Genomic DNA, 7,305 nt, shown 5'->3' on the forward strand with positions numbered 1-7,305 from the left:
AACAAAGGACTGGAAAAATCTGGCTAGAAATCTGGCATGCCATGAGAAGGCAGCAAATCACCAGAGCGCATTCCATAGGTGGAAAGAGCTTGAGATGAGACTAAGATTAAAGGCCACCATAGATGATCAGCATCAAGAGAAGACTGCATCAGAGTCTCTTTACTGGCAAAATGTTCTGAAAAGGCTCATTGCCACTGTGAGAATGCTTTCTACCCAAAACACAGCACTGCGTGGCACTTCAGATCAGCTGTATGTGCCAAACAATGGAAACTTCCTTAAAATTGTGGAGCTGATGGCTGAGTTTGATGCTGTACTCCAAGAGCATCTAAGAAGAGTCACCACCGAAGAAATGTACACACACCACTACCTTGGAAAAACAATTCAAAAGGAGATCATACAGTTACTGGCAACAAAAATCAAACAGAAGATTGTGGTAGATCTGAAGTCAGCAAGATATTACAGTTATTCCGAACTGCACACCTGACATCAGCCATATGGAACAAATGACTTTAACATTTTTGTAACAACAACAGAACCTAGTGAAAATGTCCCTGCAATGGTGACTGTTAGAGAGCATTTTCTAGAATTTATTGAGATTGATAATACTACAGGAGCTGGTATGACAAATGTGCTTCTTAAAAAGCTGGAAGATACAGGAATTGTGATAGCTGACAGAGGTCAGGGCTACAATAATGGTGCCAACATGAGAGGAAAGAACAAAGGAGTGCAGACACGGATCCAAGAGTTAAACCCTCAAGCTTTTTTTGTCCCATGCAGTTCTCATTCATTGAACTTGGTGGTCAATGATACAGCATCAGCTTCTAGTGAGGCTGATGAATTTTTTAATGTCATTCAAAGCATCTATGTATTTTTTTTCTGCATCAACTCATCGATGGCAAATTTTGAAGGAACATCCTCTCTGACACTGAAACCACTGAGTGCCACATGATGGGAAAGTCGCGTGGAGGCGATAAAGCCTATCAAATACCAAATTGGGAAGATAGATGATGCCATAGTTACCATTATGGAGGATAATGCTATGACAGGAACTGTTTGTGGGAGAACAGTGGCAGAGGGAAATGGAATCACCAGAAACATACATAACTTCACATTTCTGTGTGGCTTAGTGTTGTGGCATGACAGACTGTTTGAAATAAATGTTGTAAGCAAGAGACTCCAAGGTGTTGACCTTGATCTATCTGGAGCAATGGACCAACTGGACAAAGCAAAGTCATAGCTACAGTCTTACCTGTCAGATGAGGGATTTCAAAACATTCTGAAGAGTGCCCAGAAGTTGGCAGAGGAACGTCACACTGACACTATTTCCCCACCCATTCAAGAATACAAGAGTCACCGAAGAAGAAGACGTTTGGATAATGAGGCACGGGATAATCCCATAAGAGACCCCAAACAACAATTCAAAGTTGAATTCTTTAGCCAGGTGCTAGATTATGCAATACAGTCAGTTGAAGGACGTTTCATGCAGCTCAAGGAACACAGCAGTATATTTGGGATGTTGTAGGATATTCCAAAACTCCTTACTATATCTGAAGAAGACCAACACCAGCAATGCAGGGCACTAGAGACAGTGTTGACACATGATGATATGCGCGATATTGATACGAGTGATTAGGTGATGAACTGAAAGCCCTTTCAAGATACATTTCAGCAGGATTAACTCCAAAGGCTGTTCTGGAATATATGTGCACAAATAAGATGACCACCCTCTTTCCAAATGCTTTTGTTGCTCTGCACATACTTCTAACACTTCCTGTAACCGTTGCCAGTGGAGAACGTAGCTTCTCCAAGCTGAAGTTACTAAAAACACATCTATGCTCCACAATGACACAGGAGAGGCTGGTCGGACTTGCAACCATCTCAATAGAGCATAGCTGGCCCAGACTGTGGACCTTCAGCAGGAAGCAGTTCAAATCTTTGTAACCAAGAAGGCAAGAAAAGCACCACTTTGATTATTCAAACAGATACAAATGCCAGTGTTTACTATGCAGACAAGAAAAGTTACATTTGCTGTTCAGGCGTTTGAAAATTAAGTGTTATTTAAAATTTTTGAACAAGGCATTTTAAGTTGTTAGTTCTCCTTTATTGGGGTAGGTAGCAGAGCAGTACCATGAAAGGAGTGGAACAGGAAGAAGGCAGAATTAAGACCTTTCGAAGTTTTGGCCCAAGCGAGGGGGCATCGGGGCGTAATTTGAGCTCCCTGCCTCAGGTGCCAAAATGTTGTGGGCCGGCCCTGACAGTTGCTGCACTTTATTTTACTGTCTTTATTGTTTTAAGTGAGGTAGAACTGCCTATTTTATTGCAACTGGTTTAATAAAGAAAAACAGGTAATAATTGAAGTATTTTATTTTATGTAAATTTTCCTTTTTAAGTGTGTAAGCAGAGTCAGGATGAGCTCTACCCTGACATCTGGTGGTGAATTATGGCGAGTGTGGAAAAGAACTCCAGGGGCTGATCTTGTTTGCATAGGCACACGCACTTGCCTGGCATGAAACAACAGCAACTCAAAGTGGTTACTCTGGCTGGTGTGGGATCCCCAGTTTTCTCTGTTATTGGGCAGGAAGAATAAAGTTTTGTTACCCTGATTCTGTGAATCAAGGCCAGTGGAACTGTTGTATGACAGAAGGACTGAGTGAGTCCTTCACCATTACCTAAAAAAAGAACAGGAGTACTTGTGGCACCTTAGAGACTAACACATTTATTAGAGCATAAGCTTTCGTGGACTACAGCCCACTTCTTCGGATGCATATAGAGCACTCCGCAAAAAGAACAGGAGTACTTGTATGCATATGCATATGCATCCGAAGAAGTGGGCTGTAGTCCACGAAAGCTTATGCTCTAATAAATTTGTTAGTCTCTAAGGTGCCACAAGTACTCCTGTTCTTTTTGTGGATACAGACTAACACGGCTGCTACTCTGAAACCTACCATTACCTAAGTAGCACTTGCTTGACAAGGGGCATGGGTTACAAAACCCAGTGAATGGAGAGAGGGTGAGGACAGGTATGGGCCCCCACTGAGGGCCTGACACACCAATTGCGCTACCTCCTCTCTCCACTATTGAATGTCAGAGCTAACTTTGATTCCATTAGGAGTTAGTTACAGGCTGCTGAACTGAATTCACTTTGGGCCAATGGTGCACTAGCACTGGGGCTCCCCTACAATGAGCTGAAATTGCTAAGAGCTGAAATCACAAAAGAGCTAAAGTTATTAAGAGCTGAGATCACTGAGTGCTGTGTTAACTAGTGGGGGAGCCTGACGCTATATTGCTAAGCAGCTGGCGGAGCAATTTGTGGGGACGACTGGAGGAGCAGCGAGAGGCGTGGAGCCTTGCGGGGCCGGTTGGAGTGGCCCAAGGAACGGCGAGCGGAGCTGTTTGCGGGGACGGCTGGAGCGGCTCACAGGTCAGTGAGCGGAGCAGCTTGTAGAGCGGAGCAGTTTGTGGGACGGCAGGAAGTAGACTGGCTCGTGGTGAAGGCTGTGGCGGAACCCCACGGAGAGACGGCCAGCCGGCCTCAGATCACGTAAGGTGTCCCTTAACACCCTGCGTGGCCCCCCCCCCTTTTACTCTGGGGCTGCGCTGACCAGGGACAGAGACTTTGGGGTCTGTTGGACTTTTGGGACTTTGGATGGTTGCTGGACCCAAGAGACTTCGGGGGTGTTGGACTTTGGGGACTCTGGGTGATTTTTGGGTTGCTGGATTCAAGAACCAAAGGGAAAGGACACAGCCCAATTTGCTGGGGTGGGTTTTTTGCTCATGGTTTGTGTTAGGAATCCTGTTTGTGGTGTTTTTCCAATTTAATGCTGATGTCGTTTACCTCATGTTATTAAACATTTTCTGTCACACTCCGACTCCGTGCTTGCGAGAGGGGAAGTATTGCCTCTTAGAGGCACCCAGGGGGTGGTATGTAATTGTCCCAGGTCACTGGGTGGGGGCTCGAGCCAGTTTTGCATTGCGTTTTTGAAACGGAACCCCTAGATACAGAACCCGGCCCTTGTTGCTGCCAACTTAGATGGGCGGAAGGGTTACAAGTGGTTTGAGAAGCTGAAGTAGAGAGAGCATCTGAGCACAGGCTGTGAAGGCAGAAAAATTAGTTCTCTTCCTCGCTAGATGATCTTTGCTTATTGCATAACTTTGCATTGTCCGAGTTTCCACCTCATAAAATGATTTTTACTTACTTACCTCCCAGCAGGGAGTGAGGATTACATATTTAGCTTTTATAAAGCAGCTTGAACTTTAAAAACACTAAATATAAGCTACATATTTATTGGAAAAATACTAGATGGTAAGCTGCTCAGGGCAGGAACCTTGTCTCTTTACATGTCAAAGAATCAAACACATCTAAAACAGGCAGCATAGAAATAAATGTGAATGAAAATAAATGGCTCGATGCACTAAACATGTGGCTATCTTAAAGTTGTCATCTTGTCGATAAATTGGTTTTGAATTAATAACCCTGCTGATACGTGACAGTAGTTTTGGAGTCTGAGTTTCAGGTGAGTGAGTGTGGACAGCTGCAGCTGTCTGTACACATAATTACAGCATTTTGCCAGAGAACTCTGCCTAAGTGCCAAATATTGTAATAGCTGAGACATGAGGTTTGTATTAAAACAGTATTGTCTATTGGTAAGTGTTGGAGATTGGCAGTCAGGACTCTCGAGTTCTCTAACTAGCAATGATACATGATTCACATTGTGCTTGACTGTAGGCAATTCACTTAACCTCTGGGTGTTTCACTATACCCATGTGAAAAATGGGGGGCAGGAGAGGGGCTGGGGGGGGCAGCTCTGCACAGGAGGGAAGGAGAGGGGCTAGGAGTCAGCTCCACATGGGAGGGAGGGGGCAGAAGAGGGGCTGCGGGGGGCAGCTCTGGGTGGGAAGGAGGGAGCAGAAGAGGGGCTGTGGGGGGGCAGCTCGGTGGGAGGGAGGGGGCAGAAGAGGGGCTGGGGGGCAGCTCTTGGCGGGAGGAAAGGGGCTGGGCGGGAGGAAGGGGGCAGGAGTGGGCCTGGGTGCTAGGACAATTTTTATAGTTCGGGTGCTGAGAACCATTGAACCGAACTGTAAACCCGATATATAATGGAAACCACTTCAAGCCAGGGGGTGCGGCAGTACCCCCAGCACCCCTAGTTCCAGTACCTATGGGTGGGGGCTCTGCACAGGGGGAATATCCTTGGTGCTCACCTACCCACAGCTCCTGCCTCCGGCCTGGCCAGGGGGCAGGGCCTCCGGGGGAAGAGCGGAGGAGCAGGGCTGCAGGCTGGGAGAGGAGGAGCGGGGCCTAGCTCCCAGTTGGCTAGGGTAACCAGGTGTCCAGTTTTCGACCAGAACACCCAGTCGAAACGGGATCCTGATGACTCCAGACAACACCGCTGACCGGGCCGTTGACTGTCCAGTTGGTGGTGCTGTGCAGCGGGGCTGGCAGGCTCCCTGCTAGCCGCCGCACAACTCCCAGAAAGCAGCCGGCATGTCCCCCTTACGGCTCCTAATGTAGGGGCAGCCAGGGGATCTGCATGCTGCACCGCCCAATGTAGTAAGATGAGGCCCTGAAACATAAGCCCTTATCAGAGGCCCGGTATGAGGCCTAAGGCCTGAACTAAAGTAATGGTCAAGACTTTGCTAACATAAAGCAAAGTTAAGCTGTGAGCCAGAGGCAGGCCCTGCTCACAGAAGCTGGCAAGGAAAGGGCTGATGTTGCAAAAATACACATACCTAATAGGTACCAGAACACTTGAATACTTGCACATTCTACACAGATAACAAGGAACAGGCTGACCCATCCTAAAGATGGGCAAAAGCGTAATATGGATAGCGTTGTTTTGTTCGAACCAACATATACAAAATGAGAGGGGCACCTTACAGCGTAGAGGGGTTGTATCTTGCTACGTAGAGGGGTTGCACCTCAATATGTCAGGAGTGATGTGTAATTTGTTTATACCTGTGTATAAGAATTCACCTGAGGAGTTATCTTTGTCCGGCCTAGGGGGCAGTGGAGAGTCCTGCCACTGACTGAGCCGGTCCATTGTCAGGGGCACATATTCGTAGTACATCCTGTAGAGTCTGCTGAAAACTATTTCTGTGCTTCCTTTGACAATAATCCTGGCCGGATGCCTTCGTACCTTATCAGAGTCTGTGGTCATTGGGGGTTCTCTCGGGGTCTGCTGTGCCAGCAGTCTTCACAGAGCTGGGGCAGCACATAGAGGGAACACACGCACCCAGCAGACTGTTATCAACAGTGAATAGAGCAGAGCACCACACCGGTGATGTCTGACAACACCCCCCGCCCAGAGGAGCAGCTCCCATTGGCTGGGGAAGGGCAGGCGGCTGTTGAGGGGTCGTGGCACGTGCCTCTCCCGCTGCTGCTGGCCCTCTTCTCCTCGCGCTCTTCCTGTGGCTGGGCTCAAGCTGTGGCATGTGCCCTGTGGCGAACTGCGGTCTGTCGCCCCATCACAGGCACCCAGGAGTTGGAGGTATGTATCCCTGTCTCCGAGTGCTGGGAATGGGGCTGAACCCCCATCCCCCCTCACTGCATCCCTCCCCCATCCCCACCTACCCATAATAATAATAATTAATAGAGATATCCTATCTCCTAGAGCTGGAAGGGACCTTGAAAGGTCATCGAATCCAGCCCCCTGCCTTCACTAGCAATAGAGTACTGATTTTGCGCCAGATCCTTAAGTGGCCCCCTCAAGGATTGAACTCACAACCCTGGGTTTAGCAAGCCAAACCACTGAGCTATCCCAACCTCTCCCATCCTAGCACCCCTTACAGCACTCTCCCACCCATCCTCTCCACCTCTCAGAGCCACCACCCCCATGTCCCTCACCCCCCACAGCCCTGCACCCCATTCATCTCCACACACTGCTGCACTCCCATTATGTCCTTATACACGCCTGTGACCGGCGTCCTAGTGGGGCCAGCTATGGTCACTCAATTAGGGTGAACTGCAAAGAATGGGGCAGCCAAACCCACAAAAGCTGGTGGATATTCCAATACTTAGATTCACCAAGCCAGCATAAAACAGCTTCTTTATTACCTTACTGGTTACTCAGAAGTCCAAACAACACAGTTCCCTTAAAGTGATCCAGCCTCAGGCCTCCATCCAGGTAACAACGTCAAATATGATGAACATTTTTGTAAATCTTATTTCATCACATAAAAGAAAAGGTTCTACCAATCCCAAAGGATTGGACAAATTACCTCCCAGGTTAACGAATGTTTCAGATCTTACCCAAATACACGCTACCACCAATTCTTAACTAAAATCTAAAGGTTTATTTATAAAAAGAA

The sequence above is a fragment of the Malaclemys terrapin genome, chromosome 12 (assembly GCF_027887155.1).
Source record: "Malaclemys terrapin pileata isolate rMalTer1 chromosome 12, rMalTer1.hap1, whole genome shotgun sequence".
NCBI lineage: Eukaryota > Metazoa > Chordata > Testudines > Emydidae > Malaclemys > Malaclemys terrapin.